This window comes from Marmota monax, unplaced genomic scaffold, assembly GCF_021218885.2.
Source record: "Marmota monax isolate L192 unplaced genomic scaffold, Marmota_monax_Labrador192_F-V1.1 WCK01_AAM20220418_F8-fsc00111, whole genome shotgun sequence".
NCBI classification, from domain to species: Eukaryota; Metazoa; Chordata; class Mammalia; order Rodentia; family Sciuridae; genus Marmota; species Marmota monax.
The window spans coordinates 4,591,972-4,614,587 of NW_026695067.1; the positions used below are offsets into that span (position 1 = coordinate 4,591,972).

At 50.4% G+C, this 22,616-nt stretch overlaps 1 long non-coding RNA gene across 1 annotated transcript in view; it reads left to right on the plus strand.

Moving 5' to 3' along the window:
- Window positions 1-22,112, plus strand: part of LOC124081642 (uncharacterized) — a 38,596-nt gene extending 16,484 nt beyond the window's left edge. The window contains exons 2-3 of the long non-coding RNA XR_009225262.1: window positions 21,341-21,462; window positions 21,674-22,112. This is a non-coding gene — a long non-coding RNA (uncharacterized LOC124081642). The remainder of the gene's footprint in view (window positions 1-21,340; window positions 21,463-21,673) is intronic.
- The last annotated feature ends 504 nt before the right edge of the window (window positions 22,113-22,616 follow it).

Below are 22,616 nucleotides of genomic sequence, written 5' to 3' on the forward strand. Positions count from 1 at the left end.
AGACCCTGGGAAAAGCCCTGGAGGGCTGGGCTCCTATCTGGGAAATTTGTGACAATTTTCATGTCCCTTTTCTTGGATATTGCTTCTTCTGTTTTGGTTCCTGTACCGGGTTCAGTGGTGGTGGTAGTAGGGGGTGCCATCAGGGACCCTAGCTAACAAGCTCTCTCCTACCAGGTGATAGAGGACTGTCAAGATGACAATGCAGAACACCCACAGCAAGAAGAGACTTGTGGGGAGATCCTTTTGGGCTGGTACCTCCTAGATGTGCCTCTCATATCCTGTACCATGGACCTCCCCTTGTTCTTCATGGCAAGGTCTTCAGAGCTCGTGGCTACTTTTACAGGCATGGGGAGTTGGTAGGAGTGGGTTAGCCTAGACATCCTGAACATTTCCTTGGTTCATGGTCAAACCTCCCATATCCCAGTATCACAGAGTGGAAAGTGAGAGAATTCTAGCAGGTGCCTATTAGGTGCACTGTAGCCCCATGACCAGGATCCAAGCAGGACTCAGAGCCCGAACATAGCTAGCTAGAGGAACAGCAGCCCATCCATCAGCAGGACTCAGCCTCAGGTGCCTTTCCATTTGGTCCAACCCTGCTATGGTAGGCAGGATTCTCAATAGGGGGCTCCAAGATTCCTTGTCATAATCCTTGCAACCTGAAATATGGTGAGCTATGGCTGCCTTTGATTTTGGTGCATTATGTGACCCAGCTGATGCCAAGATAAGGGACACAGTCAGTGGGCATAACCTTATCATTCCAGAACCTCTTAAGAGCACAGAATTTTCTCTGGCTGCCAACAGAGAGGCAGTCAGAATTTTGAAGTGTGAGGGGGATTGGATATGGCTGCTAGCATCAAGATGGAGAAGGTCACTGAGAGGAGGAATGTGGGTGATCTTCAGGAGTTGAGAGCCCCTGGCTGACAGCCAGCAAGGAATCTGGGATGTCAGTCCAACACTGCAGGATCCTGAGCAACCCAAATGAGCTTGGAATCAGATTCTTCCCCAGAACCTCTGGAAAGAAAAATGATCCTTCCAGCATCTTGATTTCAGCCACACTGTGTGGAACTACCTACCTCCAGAAGTGCCAGATAGTACATAGGTGTTGTTTTAAGCTGCTAATTTTGTGATACAGCAAAAGCAAACTGGTCCTAGTTTACCTTTGTAGAATCTTGACCCCAGTGAAACAGGCTTGGCTTGGCCTGGATCAGAGACCTATTCCTAGGTCTAGGTGGCCCTCTTCTCTCAGCTTTTTCTCTGGTTTTCTGGTGCTTCAAATCATCCTCAGACATTCCCACCCAAATTAGCAGTGCCCTTCTCCCAGAAGTCCCTGGCCCCTTGTCCCAGAACAAGGCCAGCAATTGTGAAAGAGGTTGGAACTCACTGAGGAGTTATACATCTGCCAACCCTGGTGTCCCCTGGAGCACAGCCTTACCTCAGAGGAAAGAAGCTGGAAGGAGAGATCCACTGTGGGAGCATCACCATTTATGGTTTTCAGGTTGGTGTCCTGGGGAGGAGAAGGGGAAGTCAGCTCACTCTGGCCAGGGCAGCTACGGGCCTCTGCTCTGCCCACTGTTCTGCATTCCCTAAGAAGGTGTCTGCAGGGTAGGGGGGCGGGGCCTTGGCCTCTGCTCCCTCACCACCTCCACACTGCCCTCTCAAATCCTCTAGAGACCTGAATAGTACCTCCAGGCTCATCTCCTGGCAGAGCGGAAGTTCCCATTTCCTCATATGTGCTATGTCAGGATGGACAGAAGTATTTTAGGGAAAAAGGTGGCAGAGAAATAGATCATGTTGATCATAATGATATTCATTCTTATTTGAGAACACATTCTAAGTGCTTTACGTATTTCCTGACAAAATCTCACAGCAATGCTATTAGAAAAGTACTATTATTACATGCCCAAGTTATAGACCAGGAAACTGAGGTGTGGAGACTTTCAACAATTTCCCCACAGTTGTGTAAGCTGGTAAGAGGTTGGAACCAGAATTTGTACCCAGGCAGAGTCTGGCTCTAGAACCTGGGCATGTTGTTCCTAGTTTAGAGATGAGGACTCCAAGGTCCAGAGATCTAGTTCTCCCATAGTAATTTGCCTCAGGTTCCATGGAGAGGATGGGGCAAGACAGGGTTCACACCCAGAACTGGCGGAGAACCTGAGCTCTTGTCACTGTCCCTGGAGGCCTCCCTGTGCTTCTTCCCCAGGGGTGGTTTCTCTGGCTTGGTTCTTCAGCTCCAGAGGCAAGACTGGTCTTTAGTGTTGGGGAGCTCCCCCAGGGTTCAGCTTCACCAAAATCTCCTGGAAGCTGTGTCAAGGTGGAGCATATTTGGGGAGGAGGTGGGACCAGGTGGGGTACCCCCCCAGGGCAGGGGACTCACGGTAATGGGGAGCCGCTCGATGCGCAGCGCATTCAAGCCTTTCCCTGTCATTATCTTGCGATATAAACGACTCTTAAGCGGCAACACGGAGACACCTAGGGGCTCGCCGAAGGTCCATGGTTCACTGCCTTTCACTGTGGGGGAAAGACCAGCTGGGGCTCCCACCAAAGACCCCACCTGGCTTCTCAGATCCCAGCGTGTGGGCCCCACCTGAACCCCATCCTCTGATATGGAGATCTAGTTCTCCCACCCACCACCTACCTGCTCTCCTGCCTACTGGTTTTCTTCTGCACATACATCCTCTTTCTCTTCTGTCCTCAGGGGTTTGTGAATTCAAAGCCAACTCTAAACAGAGTCTGCACCTCTAGGTATTTCTCTGGATTCCCCTTGTCTCTGTCCTTTGGGGACTTCAATTCCAGTGTGGAAGTAAGACTGTGGATCAGCTTGTCTCTGAATCCTGTTTACCCGGACCCACCCTGTGCACTCTGGGAGCCATGAACTCAGGGCTCCACCCCTGCCTCCTAATTGATGGGTGCAGTAAAAGCCAGGGAGCTAGTATGGGAATAGGCCCATGCGTCCTGGTCTTGTCCCTATGGCTGCGACTGATGTGGAAAGGGAATCTAGCCAAGCCCTCCTCTCCTTGGCTGCCTGTACTGTGAGTCTGTCTTGGCACCGAGGGGCTCTTAACCCGTCTCTGCAGAGGGCAGAGGCAAGATAGCTCCAAAACCCCTTCATAAATATGCAGGTCTCCTGGTGTGGGGTTGCCCTGGTGTGGGACCAGGGACACTTACCTGAAGTAGAGGAGTAGTATTCCAGCACCAAGGCTGCATTTTTGGAGAAATTGGTGCCTCCATCTCGGCTTTGGAAGAGGAAGGACTGATTCCACTGGGGTAGCTCTGGAGGTCCCCCAGGCTTGGACAGCTGGAAAGAGAGGGTGGGAGCAGGTGTGGGGCAATAGCTTCTCCCAAGTTAAGACATCAGGTTGTGTGTGTGTGTGTGTGTCTCTCTCTCTCTCTCTCTCTATATATATATATATATATATACCACAAATGGTTGTCCCAATTATAAAAGCAGCACATACTTATTTAATACATTTTAGAAAAGAAAGTAAAATAAAAAGGAGCATAAATCCCCTATATTCCTACACTACAGAAAACTGTTCATAAAACTGTTGGTTTTTGTTTTCTGGGCATATTTTTTATATACCAGTGATTGTCATTCAGTATTCTGCCTTTCTCATTTACCATCAAAACCTAGGCATATCCAGAGTCATTAAGAAACTCTTCTTACCCATGACTATTTCCTGTCATGCCCAAGTGGCCTATTTTCTCCCTCCCCCAATCTTTTTTTTTTTCAATTACGCTGTACTGAATGCTCTTTGCCAAGAACCTCTATATTCCCAATTATTTCCTTGGTTCAAATTCAAATACACAAAACAATCGCTGTGTTAAAGGACATGCATATTTTAAGGTGCTTGAATGGTGAACTGTTTTCCTGAAGTATTGCATTAATGTTACAACTGTGCTGTGGCTGGAGGTATCATTAAGTGTAAAATTAGACATGACATCTACTTTTGTCACTAGCCCTTCTCTGCCTCCTATAGGTTCCCCAGACTCCAGATCCTTGGTGTGTTTGTGATGTGAGCTGTCAGGTGCTGGGGCACTTGATGGCATACTAAGCCAGCAGCTGGAACATACACACAGGGAAAATTTAGACAATGAAACAACTCCAATACCTAAATAAGGAGCTACGTGAGACATTCTGTGGGTGATTAGAGAAACTGCCTTGAAGGCCAAAGGATCAGAGGAAGTTCTGAAGGGAGACTGGACAGGGTAAAGGGAGGGAGAAAGATCTTCTGGATGGGAAGGGGCACAAGCAATGGAATGTGGATGCGGCACTGAGTATGGCAGTGTGGAGAACTTCTAGAATGGAAAGGGACCTGGGGGAGGCCTGGCAACTGCAGAAGCCTAGCAGCTGGGCCTAGGTAGGGAGAAGGTAGGGAGATGGGAGGCAGCCCTGCAGGGCCTCAGTGTAGGGAGGGCTGCGGTCACTAGCACAGGTTCTCTGAGTGGCTGCCTTGCCTCTGCCCCCATCAGGAGCTGTCAGAAACAGGGGCAGCCTCTCCCACCTCCTGCTCCCCTGTGGAAATTCATCATCGCTTTAAAAAAAAAAAGGTCAGCATGCATGCTCCATGGACTGTTGCTGCTGCATTAAGGAGGAGCATCATTATGGGTTCTGTCCCACCCTATGGTGGTACAACCCTGATGCCTGTCACACTGATGGCTGGCTCTAGTTTTCCCAAGCCCAGCTCAAGCCTCTACTGTGCCTTCACTGGCCCCCGCGAGATGGGTTGTGGCCAGTGCAGGGTCAGGGAATTGTGACTGGGGTGATGAGAGTGGAGTAATCCTCACACACTCATGATGGAAGGTTGGGAGAGCCATGTGGCCACCATGCTTAAGCCAGAGAAGCTGGTTCTGGGTTCTGTGGAGCTTGAGAGTGATCTTTCAGGACTGATCCCCAAACCATGTCCCTCCCAGAGACACCCATTCTCCCGGGTGCCAGAGAGGCATCCAGATGGCCTGGCCCAGCTGCTAGGCATTAGGTCACTCAGGGAGGACCTGTGGCTCATCCCCCTGCTGCCCCTTTCCTTACCCCCACCCTGGAAGAGGGTTATTTAATGGATGCTCACTGTCTGCTCTGGGACCTATTAATGTGTCTAAATGGGGTCTATAAAGCAAGAGGTGGTGAGTGGCTGCGTGCCTAATGAGGGACAGCCACTTCCCTGAATGTTTCCCAGGGTGAGTCCCCCAGGAAAGATCTCCTCAGACTTGAATTGGGGAGGGAGGGTCAGTCTCATTGTCTCTCTGATTCATATTCATATTAATATTCATTCTCTCTCTCTCTCTCTCTCTTGTGTGTGTGTGTGTGTGTGTGTGTGTATGTGTCTCAAGGTTAAATATAACCTACAGAGTCTGATGTCAGGGTCCTGGGAAGGTGTCAGTGGCTAATGTATGTGCTGGGTGGGGGCAGGGTAAGGGTAGACATTGCCTGTAGATGCTAATGGGAAAGGCCACAGTGGGCTATGGAATTAAGGAATGTGATTAACCCTCAGCTGTGATCTTCAGAAAAGCCATTAACCCCTCCAGGCCACTGAGGCAGACTTACCTTCCTTGGGAACAGAGCCTTTATTCCATGGCTCATGGCCTCTCATCTGATTTCTCCTGGGCCCACCCACACTCACACCTACTGCTACCTACTCTGCCTAGGCATAGTGGGGACCAACCTGGGAGAATGCTGGGGTGGGGCCTCCAGGGAGCTAGGCCCTTTGGACTGTAGGCCTGGGTCTGCCTCAACCTTGCTGTATGACCATCAACAAACCCCTTCCACTCTCTGGGTTTTCTCAAACCTCTTCCCCTGGTTTTCTCATTGTCCAGAAGTAGCCTTATGATTGACACCTTGAAAGCCTATTGTGAAGTTGAAGGAAACAACATTTTGCTATTAAGGTGAAAGTTCAACTGAATGCAGCAAATGTGACTGGGAGACTTCCCCATGACATACATGTGGGTGCTGCAGGGAACGGGGAGTTAGAGCCAGACCCTACCCCCATCCAGAGTTCCCCACCTTCCAAGAGGACAGGGCATGAGTAAGCACACATGTGCACACATGCAGGTGTACATACACACACCCCTAGGATCCATGTAGAGGCCTTAGTGCACTGTGGATGACTGAGGAGATAGCCACACCTTCTGACCTGGGGCAAGGAGGCCTGAGGGATGAGGGCAGGAAAGAAGGAGCAACCTGGGCTGAGAGTCCAGCAAAGGTGAAGGCTGGAGGAGAGCAACAATGTAGAGAACAGCAAGTCCTCCTGGGGCACTGGGAGATGCCTGTGTGACTTGGGGCAATGAGCCAGGAGGCTGGAGGAGACAAGGAACTTGTGGACCTGGCTAAGGGGGGCTTTGTTCTGTCAGTGATAGCCATAAGGGATGCAAAGGGAAGGACCCAGCCCCAGGCAGGGGATGCCCAACCTACTTCTTAGAGGGTGAATAGAAGTGGCGGGGGGGGGGGGGGGTGCGGCAATGGTCCAGCAGGAGAGAAGGCCAGCACTAGAACGGAGTTTGAGGGAATGGACAAGGCCCCTGTGGTGTAAGGCACAGACGGATCTTTCACCCCTGCTTGTGTTTCAGCTCCTGGGAGTTCTGCCCTAGCGCCTAGAGGACGCCAGGCAATAGGGCAGCCTGCTGGGTCCAGTGGGGGAACCTAGGTGCACCTAATAGCCCACCATCCCTGAGCTCATCAAAGTTCAAGTTCTGCAGCACTCACTAGGCTTGAGAGCAGAAAAGCAGACACAGGTCCACCCACCCCATCACCATTCTCCTTCCTGCCTCACAGACAACAGATCACCCTCTTGTCCAGAAGCGTCCTTTCTCCACACGTGTGCACATTGGCTACCAGCAAGGCAGAGCCACACCCTCCTCACTGATTGGCTAAGAGAAGTCATATGATCCAATTCTGACCAATAAGAGGAGAGGGGAGGTCTCCTGAGGGATTGGTGGAACCCAGAGGCTGCTGGTGAATTCTCAACCTGGCCCAGCTGCCGTGCTTCAGGGAGGGTCCTGGGCCTCTGGACTTGAGTCTCACACAGAGAAAAGTTTCTCATAAAAATGACACTTAAGAAGAAGTTACCCTTTTTCTCTGGCCTTTGTTCATATCTGAATGGGATGCCTGAAACACCTTGCCTCCATGAGCTTTTAGCTAGCTGGGTGAAGGCAATTTTGGGGTACTAAAGAGATCCCAAATCTTTTGAGGTCTGCAATTCTGGCAGCATCCTATGTCAAGACTTCTGTGTGTGTGATAATAAACATCCTAAATGTTCTGGTCCATTTGAGTTAACTTTTCTGTTACTTGAAGTCAAATATAACATGGACAGTCGTGAGGCTGGCCTAAGAGGAAACATTTGGTACTAGGGAAGATACGATTGTAAGGGGACAGAATCCATTTAACTGGCCTATGGTTGGATGTTTCACCCTGATTATCCTTTAAGTTCTCCTAATAGCCTGATAAAATAGGAATCTGTAGGTCTGGAGGAATTGAGCATTTTGGCAAAGGTCACATAGCTATTAAGTCACAGAGCTGGGATCAAACCCAAGTCTGCTGGACCCTCCAGCCCCTGCCATAGTGCTTTGGTAAGGTGGCAGCTGGTGAGAAACTATTGTACCCCAAGATATCAGAAAGGACAGGCCCTGGAAGTCATCTAGTCAAATCCCCACCCCATTGACTGTGGAAATGATAGAACTGAAGCTCAGAGGGGACAGGGCAGGAGATGTAAGCTCTGGGTCCAGGCCTGCTGACCGTGCCCCTCCAGGTAGGTCTCTAACCACTCCACCTTCCACCCCCTTGTAGCAACGTGCCCTGTTCACTCACTGCCAGCACCTGGGTATCCCTGTGCGGGCTACCAGTGAGTTCCCAACCTGGCCCAACTGCCATGGTGCTGGTGTCCTAGACCCCTGACCTCAAGTTTTTACACATAGAAAAGGCCTTGGGGGGAAGTCTCTATGGTGAGGGGCACCTCCCCCACTCAGCTAGTTAGGCAGCAAGAGGGCCCAGGGATGGGAGGGGGCTCACTCATTAAAGCAGTCAGTGCCTCCCGCCCCTTGGGACAGCCTGCTGATTGGTTCATAATTTTCTGGGCAAATGCAGGGCCATGTGTGAGTTGACTCTGGGGAAATCAGGCTGAGGATTGGTTTGGGTTTGAAGCTTCGGTCCCCAGGGTTTCCCTTTATCCCACTCCTTCCTGCCACCATCACTCTTGCCTGTGTCTGAGCCTTCTTCAAATGTTTTTGCCTTTAAATGAAGGCTGGGGCTCCAAAGGAGTGTCTTGTTCTAGTTTTGCAGTGCCAGACATGAATGCTGATGGGTGGAAAAGAAAAGGGACTTCCAAGAACCCCTTTGTTCTTCTAGGCATGTTAGAACCATTGTGTAGAGTAAGCTCCCACTGAAGTGCATTCGGGGAAGAGAACAACAGGGCCATTACCCAGGACCCAGCCATAATCAGTATACTCCGTCCTCAGCTTAGTGTGATGTGACACACAGCCCTCCTGTCCACCCCTGGCATGTACCATGTCCTGGGTATCTGTGCCTCACATCATGTTCTTGCTGTTCTCAACCACCCTGTACCAACCTTCCCCATATCAAAAAGTCATGATTGCCCTTTTGAATGCCCCTAGGCTTCACAACCCTCTCCTCTGATCAATTAAAACGTTTTTACTGCAGTAAAATATACACAACATAAAATTTACCAATTTAAGCAATTCAGTTGTGTTGCATACATTCATATTGTTGTGCAACCATCACCACTATCTATTCCTAGAACTCTGTCATCACCCCAAGTATAAACTTTAACTCCCCCTTCTTCCTTCTCCCGAGCCCCTGGTAACCACTATTCTACTTTCTGTCTCTGTGAATGTGCTGATTCTAGGAATCCCAAATAAGTGGAATCATATGATAGCTGCTCTTTTGTGTCTGTTCTGATTTTTGCAGTTCTGATTGTCTTTTCTGGTTTGATATTAGATGATTCATGTTCTGCGTTGATGTCTAATATTTCCACGGGTGCGATTCCTGTCTTCTTCAGAGCAAGCATGCCCTGACAGATAAGGCCTGCCCTGGGTATGCAGCAAACTCTCCTTCAATAGTCAAGTGCTGCTGGATGATTGAGCAAAGCAATAAACTTGTGGGTGAGTTACCAGAAGTAAGAACCAGTGAGAAGACGAAATGAGGGAAGGAACCATACCTGAGGGTACCCACTCTGGCTGACCCGAGGCACATCAAAACTCATCATCGATTGGATAGGGAAGGAGAGAGGAGTGATGTGCAGCCCCATAGAGGCTGGACTCTGTCTGGCCTGATTTTCCCTGGGGAGGCAAAGAGACAGGGGTTGGTACTCTTGGCCCTGTCCCCAGCCTGGCAGCTGGGGCTCCTAGTTGGAGTCTGGATTGATGTGAGAGAGGGGTAGAGTACGGCGGCCTGCCTCATTCAGGTTGGAATCTTGTGACATGGCTGGTGGACCCTGGTCTTTCAACAACTGACCTAAGCTTTGGAAAATCTCATCTTGGTCAAGAGATGGGCTGTAGCTCCCAGGTCCCCTTGTCTGTTACTTGCTGTGGCCTTGGCCAACTTTCCCATCTTTAAAATGGGCCTTGTAAGCCAAGGCACAGTGGGGCACACCTGTAATCTCAATGACTTGGAGGTGGAGGCAGAAGGATTGCAAGCATGAGGCCAGCCTCAGAAGTGAGACCCCCAGCAGCTTAGCAAGACCTGTTAGTAAAAAGTAAAAGGACTGGGGATGTAGCTCGGTAAAACACTCCTGGATTCTACCCGCAGACCCCAAAACAAAACAAAACAAAAATGGGCCTTGTATTACCCACTTCATTTGTGGAAGATCTTGTCAAAATAACTCCCACCATCCCATCATGGAAACCCAGTGTAGGCTTAAGGGGCATGGAGAGCCGTGTATGTGTGTGTGTCTCTGAGCTTGTTGGGTATCAGGACATCAGTGCGCAGTCATCTTCATTCCTCCAACAAGCAGGAAGGAAGGTCATAAACACTCCACAGGGGGTGCACATGAGTTAAGGGGTTCTCTTGGATCATCAGAGCCAGGGGAAGTGACAAGGGGGCAGAAATATAACTCCCAGGAGAGAGCACGTGTTCACTGGGGAACCTTCCCCACCTCCAGTGGCCAAACTAGCCTGAATCCCCTCTTGAGGACGGTATATTAAGGACGTCTTGAGAAGTTGGGAACAAGTTGGGGCTGGGAGACCAGGGAGACTTCCAGGAGGCTGAGAGGATTCCCAGGTAGGGCTAACGTCACAGAATTCCAAGATGGCCTTAGCCTGCCTCTTTGGTAGGCGGAGACCGTGTCCCTGAACTAGAGTGGGAAAGGGGACTGCGGGATGGCGGGTCTGAGCTGGGGAGGCAGGTTGGGGGCGGGGGTAAAGGTCCCCTCTCATCCTCACACACTGGCTCCTTCCAGCTCCTCAGGCTCCATGCAGGCCTCATCCTCCTCCCCTGCTTGCTCTCAGGAGATGTCCCAGCTGCCCCTTTCCAGGGGTCTGAGGTCTCTAGGGAGAGACCTAGAGGCCTCTGCTGCAGGAAGCTCTCTGGGACCTCAGACCTGGGTGTGGGAGGGAGATTGGGGGGTCTTGGGGGAGGGGAGCTTTCTGGAGCTCCTGGAAGCTGCCTGTGGTGGCAGTGACACCAACCTCTGTCCTTTGCCCCCAGCTCTTTGCCCATGCCCCCCTGGGCTTCACTTACTTAAACTCTTTATAGTTGGGAACCACACGGGCAATCACCACCATGGGGTTGGGGTTGTTGACCAGTGGATCGTTGACTCCGCGGAGAAAGACCTGGAGAAGAGAGGAGGCAGGTGAAGCCCATGTGGCCTTGAGCCCTCCCACAGATCCCGCCATCCTGCCTGCTCTTCCTTCCCCAGCCATCGTCCACCCCCTCCATCTGCTCTTCTCGGTTCCCCGCCTCACTTGGTTCCTGCTTTGCTCGCGGCTGCCTTGCTTCAGGAGGCAGCCTTCTCTGACTAAGGCAAGTGACCCCAGTTTCCTTAGGGCACTGCTGGGACTTAGTAGTGAAATGTTTTACAGCAGGGGCCACTGGGGACAAGGTGTGAGACAAGAGTCAGGGCCTGGGAGGAGTCAGGGAATTTGGGTTCTACCCTTGGCTCCCCTGATGGCTTCTGGGGCAGAATTAGGGTTAGTTAGGTGTTCTGGCTCCTTTCAGTTTCTGTCCATCAAAGGGGACAAAAAACCCTTATCCAGGCTTGTTCTGGGCTATGCAGAGTCTCTGATTAGGTTGGCTGTTAGAGGACACCTTGTAAACCAGACCCTAGGTCTGGTTTCTCCAACTACACTGAGCTTCCCAAGGTCAGAGCTCACCGCCAGTTTTCCTTGGATTCTCCTGGGAACAGTTGGGGCTCACCCCAAGGCTTTCCTAGCCAGGGTTGATTTGGAAGGGAATCCCTAACATCAACATCTCTGGGCTCCTGTCTTCATCCGGTTCCAGCTATCACCCACTCACCATTGCCCTCCCAGGATGATCTCCTGTCCTCTGTCATCTCTTGGTGCTACTTTCCACGTTCGTGGTGGAAGGCAACAGAGAAGAAATTGGAGTGTCTCCAGGAGACACTCCACCTCCATTCTCATGCCGGATCTTCCCTTTCTCTTTACCACACTGTAGTAAAAACTGTCTTCTTAGAAATGCATGGGATCATCATGTCCCTCCCCTGCTTCAGATCCTGCAATGGCCTCCTTAAATGTGTTCCATAGATTTTGCTTTTTGCCATGCTGGGGATCAAACCCAGAGCCTCATACATGCTAGGCAAGTGCTCTACCACTGAGCTCCACCCCCAGCCTTTCTACCATGGTTCTTACCATATTGCCAAGGCCTGCATGTGTTGATCTGTCGGCCCTTCTGCCCACATCTGCTAGCTCCCAGCCCCCTCTTTTTGCTCCAGACTCTTTCTGTCACTCTTCCAACATGTTCTGCCTGTTTCTGTCTCAGGGGTTTTGCATGTTCTGATCCCTCTGCTTGCCACTCCCCCCACCCCCTGCAACTTATCATGGCTGCTTTTTCTCCTCTAATTTATATGGCGCCACCTCTGAGCAGTCTTCTGGCCATTCTTGCTAAAGCAGCCCAACATTTCCCTCTCTCTATCTCTGCATTCCTCTTCCACAGCACGCATCATAGTTTGTGCTTATTCTAATTTATGTCTTATTTATTTTCTGTCTGACTAGTGCCCAGGCTCCATATGGGCAGGGACCATGCCTGGCTCAGTCAATGTTGCATTCCCAGCTTTTAACATAGTGCCTGGCACAGCGCAGGAGCTCAATATATGTTTGTGGGACAAGTGAGTACATTATTGAGGGAGAACAGAGAAAGGAGAGGTTGCATCTATGTTTGAGTGTGAAAGAGAAATGCAGACACCTGGGAGTGGGGGGAAGAGACAGGTGTTGACCCAAGGGAGGTCTGGGGCTGAGTTGGTCTTAGAGGACAGTAGAATCCTAAGGAATAAAAGCAGGAAGGGGAAGGGGCTCTGGGTACAGCTGAGGGACCATGCCTCAGGCATACGTTGGGATGGGAAGAGGCCTTCGCCATGCCTATTTCAGCTGGGTCACCTTGCCAGCCTTTGTTCCACTTTAGGCCTCAGTTTCCCGACTTGTACACTGAGGGTTTGGACCATAATCTCCATGATCCTTCTAGCTCTGACCTTTAAGGGCCAGAGAGAGGATTGTTCGGAATCCTCTCCTTCAGCACCGTCCCCTAAGGCCCCTCTGCCAGGACCCATCTCAGTTGTCAGCTAACTCCACACAGGTGTGTCAGCTGATAAGGGCTCAAAATAGTCCTGAGGACCTTTCAGCTCTCACCAAAGTCTTCCAGGGAATCTCTGAAGGTGTTGTTTCATGGGAGAGCTGTCAGACCCTGTCACTTACAGGACTCCAACAGGTGTAAGGGCTGAGGGGGGTGGTTGAAGGGCTGGGGGTAATTTCCACCTGTTCTACTCTGGCTCTGGTCATGTGTGAATGAGATAGCTGCCCAGGCACACCTGCTATTGACAGCCTGGTGAGCAACAGAAGCCATTTCTTTTCCTGCTGTGCTCTCCAGTCTGCCATTAGAAGCGACATCTGCTCATGCGGCTGTGTCTGTCATATACACAGGGAGAGGTCTGTGCTGGAGCAGGGGTGTTGGGGGCCAGAGAGGCCCACAAGTCAAAGGACTGGGGGTGGGGCAGGTCCACAGCGCCTCCTGCAGGCCCAAGATTCTGCCTGTATCTTGGGGATGTGACTCCCTTCCTGTGGGTGTGCAGCCTGGGAACAGCAAGGCCATGTGTGACCACTCTTCCTTATTTCTGTGTGTGAGTGGGCAGCTGACTGTCCCAGGAAATAGCCAAATATAAGAAAGAGGAGAGATGGGATGCCTGTTGGCTGTGGAGAAGCGGAGATGTGGGTCAGGAGCTCTGGGCTCCTATACAAGATTACACCCTTGGGTCTCAATGTCCCCAGCTGTGAAATAGGGTTCAAGAATAGTTCTTGCCCTGCCAGGCTCACAGTGCTATAGGGGGTTGGGGAGATTAAGTCAGCCATGCTGGGTTATGGGAAGCCCAGAGTTTGGGTCTTGTGAATAGTACCCAGACTATAGTGGATATGAACCTGCCACCCAGGGGCAGTTTGAAGGCTGTGAGTGAGGATGGAGGGGACAGATCCCTATGGACTATGTCTTCCTTGAGTATCAGCTGTTTCTCCTGAAGCTGCTGAAGGGCCAAGGGGTACAGGGTGATGATTCAAGGGGCAGAAGCCAGGCCAAGCTAGACCCAGTCCTAGCCTGGCTAATGAAAGAGGCCGTGTGAACAGTCGTTGACTGACTTAATGAGTGAATGAACTCCTGACACCTAATTGTCAGACTAGCCAAACTTCAGCAAGACTCAGGGAGACCTAAGTTTTTGTTTGAGGCACCTAGGCCCTAGGTCAAGGGTCATTGCCCCAGGAGGGAAGATTAGGACTGAAAACAGTCAGAGGCTATGGGAAAAGGTAAGACACACAGTGCTTCTCCCCAACTTCCATGACATTAAGGAATCATGGCTATGGGAGACTCTGGTCCCTTCTGTAGCGTGGCCAGGAAGAGGGGACATGAAAAGCATAGCTATCACTCAGCCCCCATTTCTGTCACTTTCAAGGGCAATGAGGAAAGACAGGCTAGGACACCTTTATCCCAGATCAAGTTTTGTCTTCACAAACTACTCTGGCTATTTTGGAAAGATCCAGTTGCTTTCTCCTTGATTTTTTTCCCTGGACACTTGTGCTCCATTCTCTCAGGCCAGTCAGAGATGGCCAAGGGCAAGGCCTGCTCTAAACCCGGCCCCTTCCCGCCCCACCCACCACCCCAGAAGGCCACAGCTGGGTACCTCTAGAGCTGTGTGGTCACAGCCAACGTAGCGGGGGAGGAAACTGTTCTTCCGAACGATGGTGGCGTACAACTGGGGCTCAGCAGTTTCTTTGCTTTCTTTCGAAGGCTGGGTAGACTGGAGACAGGGTGGGGGAAGAAGACACACAAGAAGGAGACTATCTAAGGGGCCGAGGCTGGCCATAAATCCAGCCCTCTGCAGACAATCACTTGGCATTGCTCCGCTGGGGCTCCAAGCTGATAATTAAAGCTCATGGTCCCTGTGAGCCCTTCCAAGGAGATCAATATAATAAATCTTTGCTTTCCATTTGGATATTTCATCGCCCTCACAAAGACCCTGCTGCCTGCTTTCTTGGTAAAGATGTGATAACGAGGCCTGGGCTATAAGTGGATGGAAGGCCAGGGGCCAGGTAATACTCCCAAACTGGAGCTCAAGTGCCGGGTCTCCAGGGGGAGCCACTCATCTCTCTGTATCTTTGCTTCCCTGCTGACCCTGGTGCCTCATTGTGAAGCCCTAGGGTTGAGTTCCTCTTGGGGCCTACAGAAGATAAAGACCTCTGGGGCCATGATGAAAGGTTACTTGGAAAGGTCCTGGAAGGAGAGAGGAGCCCGTGTTGCCTGTAATCCCATCGGCTTGGGAGACTGAGGCAGGAGAATCGTGAGTTCAAGGTCAGCCTTAGCAACTAAGCCAGGCTGTAAGCAACTCAGGGAGACCCTGTCTCTAAATAAAATACAAAAATGGGCTGGAGATGTGGTGCAGTTGTTAAGCACACCTGGGTTCAATCCCCAGTACCAAAAAAAAAAAGGAAGTCAGAGGAGGGAGACTACTGGAACTACATCTCATGTGCCTGAGACTTTGCCCTTCATTGCACTGGACCCTCCAGATGACCATGCCAGGAGGTATGCTGACAGAGAATGGGGGCCTGGAGTTAACTAGCTTTCTATTGGCATCCAGCTAGTAAATGGGAGACTTGGGACAGGAACAGAGACAATTTGGCTTCACATGTTCTTTACTCTATCTCACGAAAGAGACCTTGAATGCATGTAAGGGTAGGGAAAACTGATGCTTCTTCTCATTGTGGCCCAATGTCTGGCAATAGTAGGTGCCATAAGTACTTGAGCAATGAAGGAGTGAATTCTCCCTCTCCCCCAATCAGCACTGGGTGGGAGCAGGAAAGCTAACCTGGGAGGTCTAGGCTGCTGCTCCGTTGTCCCCTAGAGGGACACATTCCAGGGAATGCTTTACCTGCCACATGCCCCAACCCCTCCTGGGCCTTCCTCCTGGGCCTTACCACATGTGGAGATGGTAAAGAAAGAGCTGGCTTAGGAGACTGCATGACCTGGGCTCTACCTCAACTCTGCAGCTTTCTCTGTGACCGAGGATGAGAAGATTCCTTTCCCTGAGCTCCAGTCTCATGTAAGCAAAATGTAATTCACCTTGAGGATTAGATGATGTGGGAAGCATCTAGCACAGGACTTGGAACATGGTAGGTACTCTGTAAATACTGTATTTCCTTGATCTACTCCTTCTTTTATAATATGTGAAATCTTTCATTGGTGTATTCATGTAATGTGATAGTTGTTTTATGCAAATTGAGCTGTTTCATGGACAAGAATTCCACCCCCCTCCCCATACACACACCTTACTAGGATTGAACCTAGTAGTAACTCTACCACTAAGATACATTCCTTTTTGATTATTTTTTATTTATTTATTTATTTATTGGTACCAGGGATTGAACCCAGGGGCATTTAACCACTGAGCCACATCCCCAGCCCTAAATTACTTAGTGCCTGACTTTTGCTGAAGCTGGCTTTGAACTTGCAATACTCCTGCCTCAGCCTCCTGAGCTGCTGGAATTACAGGTGTGTGCCACCATACTCAGCTCCTTTTTTATTTTTTGAAACATACTCTTGCCAAGTTGCCCAGGCTGGCTTTGAACTTGCAATCCCCTTGCCTCAGCCTCCTGAGTAGCTGGGATTACAGGGATGCAACCCCATGGTCTGTGAGAATTTCAAATTCCTGTGGGCATTATTTCTATCTACCTGCCATGAGTGATGTTTCCTGAGTCCCTAGGCTAGTCATACTGTGGAGTGAGCATGGGATGTCTTAAGTTTGCTCTCAGAGATTATTTGAGGGCATCAAAGTTCTTCCCACCAGCTCTGGCCAGAGGGCATGCCCAGAGCCTAGGGCTGTGACTTACATTTGCCAGCTGAAAGTGATAGGGGTGGAAGACACGCAGGTATTTAATGGGGATTTTGTAGGACAACAGCTTGTCTTTATTTTTATAGTCCATCACCTTTAGGATCACATCTGGAGAGAAAAAAATTAAGCACGGGGTTAGGACAGGGTTTGATAGAACATCTTACTTCCTAGTGTGGTTAGAGAGTGAGGGGTGAGAGATTTTGCTAAGAGCAAGGGGCACAAGCCACACAGAGGAATCATACACATGTGTGGAACACACATGTGCACATATCTCCACAAGAACTGTCTGAGCCTCTGAGCAAGGCAAGGTTCCATGCCAGGTGCATTTAGGACTCCAAAATGTGATTTTCCCCTGTGGCTAGGAAATTCCCATCCCAGGGATGGACCCCAAAAACTAAGCCTAGTTCCCCATGGCAACAGACACACAAGTGCACACAGAGATTCACAAGCAAGCAAGAAGGCCCTGGTCGTAAACACTCCCACCAGCTCCTTAGGATGGGGAAGAATCAACCCCCACATGTTGCAGGTGAGAAAACTCAATAAGGAAAAAGTGATCTGCTCCAGAAATCCTTTATGCAACTATCAATAAAAGTCTACTCCAAGTAAATAAAAATTAGTCTCAACACTAAGAATAACACCCCACTTATTAAACACTTTCAAATAAGATAACATTTTTCTCATTAAGTGACATGAACTTCAGGATGAACTTTAAGGAATAAACACAGATGCCCTGGAGATTACAGTGGTCCCACTTAGTGAGTACCTGTATGTACCAGACATTGAATGTGCACACTTTAACCATTATTTCAACAAGTTCCCACCATGGTATTGCCAACTCTGCTTTAAAAATGTATAAAATGAAGCACAGAGGGGTTCTATAACTGAGCCACCATCACACAGCTAGAAAAATGAATGATGAGAAATCTGGATTTGGTGACTCTTGAGGCATCTGGCCATTCTTGGAAGTCTGATTTGAGGAGGAAGAAAATAAGAGAAAGGAGCAAAGGAAGAGAAGAATGGAGGAGGAATGAGAGATATGGAGGAGGGAGGAGATAAAAGAGAGATCTATAGAAAAACAGGAAAGAGAGGATTAGGTGGAGTAATGTGCCTGAGACCCTTGGGAGCCTCTCTTCACGGGAGGGGAAGGTTTCAGTACCAAGGATAGCTGCCAGCCCTTGACAGCTCAGCCAACGCGAAGCTCAGTGCTAAACCCAAACTCAGCAGCCAGGTCACTTGGAGTGGGATGGGTCATTTGGATGTGGGGGTAGAGAAGGAAACCAAAGGCTTTACCAACTGTCCTTCCTTTTTCATTCTTCCCTATAGCTATCCTGAACACACAGAAAGGGAAAGACACCAGCTGAGAGCTGGCTGCATGGGATCCATGCTCAAAGGAAAAGGGCTTTGAGATTGACTGAGGCGAGGGATTTAAAGTCAGAAGACGCAAGTTCCAGTCTAAGACACTGACTTGTTCTGTGATCCTTAGCAAATCACTTAACCTCTCTGAGCTCCATGGACCTGCTCTGCAAAATGTTCATACTTTAAAAGAGAGAAAGAAAGGAAGGAAAGAAGGAAGAAATGAAGAAAGAAGTCCTGTCCCTTCCCTGGGATAGCTGAGGGAGGAGAGTGTGTTTTAAGCTACACAATTCTGTGCAAATGCTCCTCATGACTATTTTCCTGCTTGCTAACCATCTGCAGCTCTCCACGTACTCACCCAGCCCTGGGCAGAGCTCAGCTGGGGGATTCCAGTGCTCTGGATCAAGGCCACAGTAGCTATGGAGGTGGCGGCCCCTCGTGCTCACTCCTGATGGACCTGAGTTCCCAGATCTGCTTGGGATTTGCTGAGGCCAAGCAGAAGAGGAGTGCCCCCATACCCCCATCTCTGGAGCTCTATTAGTCAGATGAGCTGTAACTTGGGGGAATGGACAGCCATTCCTCCCTGCTCCTGTCCACATGCTACAAGCACGCTTCATCAGCTTCCTTTCTGGGCATTGCGCCCTTCCGGCCTCCCGCTGCTCCCTTTGTGTAGCCACAGGCCCTTTCTGACACCCGCCTGCTTTGGCCCTGACCCAGGGTCTGCAGCTCCCCCTTTGCTTTTCATTAACACATCCTTGAGCTACCTCCCACCCTCCTCCCGCCTTTTGGCCTGGCCCCCATCTCCCCCACCCCCACCCCCTGCATCACCACAGCAACCGGGTTCCAACAAGCTACTTCAATCTGCAAAGAGGTGCCTGCCAATATTCCCTGCCTGCCTGTGCTTCCTCCCCACCCTCCTCCATCCCTCCTGCAGTTAGTCCTGCCCCTTCTCTGCTGCACAGATGGACCCCAGGGCTACTGACCTCATCACACCCTTTCCTCTCTTACCCCAGATGTGTACAGCCCAGGTCCACACACCACAACCCCTAACTTCCTCATGTACATGCATGTATGTGTGTGTGCATATGCGCGTGCACACACACACACTCATGCACTGTCAGATGCACACAGATCACACTGTTGCAGCCAGACACACCCATGCACACACACACATACAAAACTCATAGACATGCCTGCCTACAGGCACAGAGACAGTGCATATTCACACACAATACTATTCACACGAACACATGAACTAGCATGCAGGCATCCACAGAGACGTGCACACCCAGGCAGACACGTGTAGCTGCATAAAATCCTTTGCCAATTTTCCTCCTCTTTTGTGTCATCTCAAACCATCACACAGTTTCATGTATCCCTTTACAAGCAGAAAAAAATTCTCTGGCTGGACCTCAAACTTGTCTCCTCTCCTCTCACTGAGGTTCCCCTGCCATTCCCTCTCTCCCTCCCACAGTCTCTAGCAGTGGCCTTTTGCCATCTGTGAGGTGAAAAGGAGTTCTAAGTCTCTGGCAAGATTTTGAGAAGAGAGGTTAAGCCTGTCCTCTTGGGGAGAGCCACAACAAGAAGCCAGCCTGAGGGTCTTCTGATTGGATGAGACCAGGGATGCAGCTGGGTACCTGTAGTCTGTGTGGCCAGTGCGCCACAGCAGTCCTGCACCAGCCAGCCAGTGCTCCTGTGTGCCTAGCCAAGCTGTCACCCAAACTAGATTTTAGATGGGCCCACAGCATGGAAGATGTAAGTATGCATGTGTGTGCACATACACCGGTACCTGGAGGCTCAGTCCGGCAGGAATAGTCTGAGAGGAATAGGCAGGAATAAGTGTCCATTTTAGGGACATTAATAAAACCCAAAACTTGGCTGGATGTGGTGGGGTATGCCTGTAATACTAGCTGCTGGGGAGGTGGAGGCAGGAAGATTGCAAGTTCAAAGCCAGCCTGGCCAATTTAGTGAGATCTTGTCTTGAAATAAAAAGAGCTTGGGGATGTAGCTCAGTGGGAGAGCACCCCTGTGTTCAATCTCCAGTACTAAATAAACAAAAACAAAACAACAACACAAAAACCTCAAATGGCAGCAGCTAGAACCTAGGAGCTCCAGTGAGAACATGTAGTGCTGAATCCAATACTGAATCCTAGGCTCTCTGCTGAGTACTTGAGCTTGAGCCAGTTATTTAAATTCCCTGAACCTTAGTGTTCTCTTCTAAGCAATGGGAGCATCATGGCTCCTCCTGGGAGGTGGTGACTCTAATGATCGATGCATGGGGACATGCCAAGAAGCTGTAATGTGCCATTTCAGTGGGAGACAGCAGTAATAACAACCATGAAAATAATAACAATGGTCATAAAAAAAGATAAGCTTGCATTCATTTATGTGGAACAACTCATTTTTCCAGCAGGCTGGGGAGATGAGGCGTGACGGTATTATGATTTTTTTTTTTTAATGCTTTTAACAGAGCCCAGGGAGGCGGTTCAGGTGGCCTCCAGCTGTGTTGAGTGGGGAGCCTGTTTCTGCCTTCCACAGCTGGGGGTGTGTGTTACAGCCCCTCCCGCACACACCAGCCCACCCAGCCCCCAGCCTCACCTTCTTGCCCTGAATTCTCAGCGAGTGTCTCCACTTTCACTGTTTCCCCCCAGATGGGGGATCTGGTGGGCTCTGAGGTCACCGAGGTGACTGCTTTGGAGCCCCGGTGGTCAGCTTCTTTAGATGTGGTTTCCCTGGGGAAAGAGGGGCAGGGCGAATCAGGGAGGCACTTTGCCTGCCGAGTGCCGGCTCAGGGAATTCACTGTCCATAAATCTGGGTGAAAGGTGGACAGAACACGGAGAGGTCCCCCCAACCCTGTACATAGACACTCATGTCATCCCTCTCATCCCTGGCCCAGTGGACGCCAGGCTTCCTCCCCTCCCCCGCCCACCTGCTCTGGGGACACACCATCTGCTGCCACTGTGCGGCCTTCACTTTGACTCAGACACCAGACACCATGCCTGTCTGACTTCCTGACTGTTCTCAGGGAAGGTCCCTGTAGGAGTCTGTGTGTGACCCTCCTCCTGACCTGACCCTCTTCTCTAGGTTCTGTTTAGTGGGAGGGGGTCTCTAAACAGTGTGGTGGTGTGGTACTCCTCCCAGATGTCCACGCCTCTTGGTCTTCATTTCTCTATGCTTCTGACCCAGATTCCCGAGGCTGCAGACTGGGAACCCATAACCAGGCACCTGTAGCTGGGCATGGGGGTGATAGTGAGGGCTTTGGGACCCTTAAGCACTTACAGACTGTCAGGACCAGGCTGCCCTGGTGAGATGGGAGCTGAATCTGCATCCCAGTGCAGCCCAAAGATATCTGGGTTAGGCTTCCCTGAGATCCAGAGCCATCAGACAGCTCAATGCCAAAGTTAATGTCCTTGTGTTGAAGACATTGTTCTGGTTATTCTGCCAGGGCTGTAAAAGACTGCTGCAGCAATCATGGCGTGAGGTCTCCTCCCAGAGAGCCTACCTCAGGGAGCCACAGCATACATCCAGCAGGGGAGGCAGCTGAACAGATAGTCCCGGTCGCTCCAGGTAGGATGTAAGGGTTTTGTCCTCACCAGCCCTAAGCCCACCCTCAGAGGCCCCAAAGGGAATGTGGGGCAGGCCGTCACCCCAGAAATTCAGACCCAATCTGCTCCATGCATCAGCAACACCAGCCTGGGGTCCTTCTCAGCCCAGCTGTGCCTTTTCTCCAGGAAGTGCTTGGAATTTTCTGGTCTTTACCACTGCCTCTGTCCTTTAGACTTAGGAGACTCTGTGGCCTAGCTCCTAACCATTCTTATGAGAGTCACATCTTGAGGCTCCAAGAGTCAACTGAGGACTCCTGCTCTGCTTTGACTGGGAGGCAGCGTGACAATGATTCTAACCAGCATCCTGCAGCCACACCACTTGGGTTCCGAATTCCAGTGCCACCATTAACTGTGGGACTTTGGGTAAGGTACATAGCTTCCTTGAGCTTTATTTCCTTCATCTGGAAAATGGGGATGATCATGTACTCATCAACAACCTGTAGGGTCGCTGTGGGAAGGAAGGGAATTAAATATGCTGTGCTTGGCACATCTTTAAGTATCATAAAACTGTTAGTAATTATTGTTGCTTTTGCTATTGTTATTGTTTTTGGGGGGATTGAACTCAGGGCCTTGCACATAACTAGGCAAGCACCCTAACCACTGAGGTACAAGCCCCAGCCCTGTTATTACTTTTAATTACTAGTATATAAGTAAAATATAATTCCTCATTATCAATCTATAGCACTGAATGTCCTAGCCTCAGTGACCCTCCCAGGGCCTGCCCCTTTGCTCTGGCCTGATTTCTTTTCATTAATTGAAAACTGATGACTCAATTCTGGTTCTACACCTGGGGATCCCTGGCTGCCCTGGCTGAGTTGTGAAATCCTTTGATAAGCACAGGCTTTGGAGCTCAGAGACCTGGGCTAAGCCCTTGTTTTCCCCAGTGGCTGGCTCCCCTCTGGGCCTTGGCTCTTCTAACTAGTGCCTGCCACAGAGGGTAGTTGAGTATCTGAAGGAAAGCATGTCACACTCTTGGCAAACAGGAGGCCCCAGTTCATGCACTTCTCTTATTTGTGATACAGAACCACCTTGTCTTTTCTCAATGGGACCTGATGGAGGGCAGCATGAGGGGGAAGGAAGGTGAGCCCTGAGGGAGGACTGGGATAGGAAGGATGC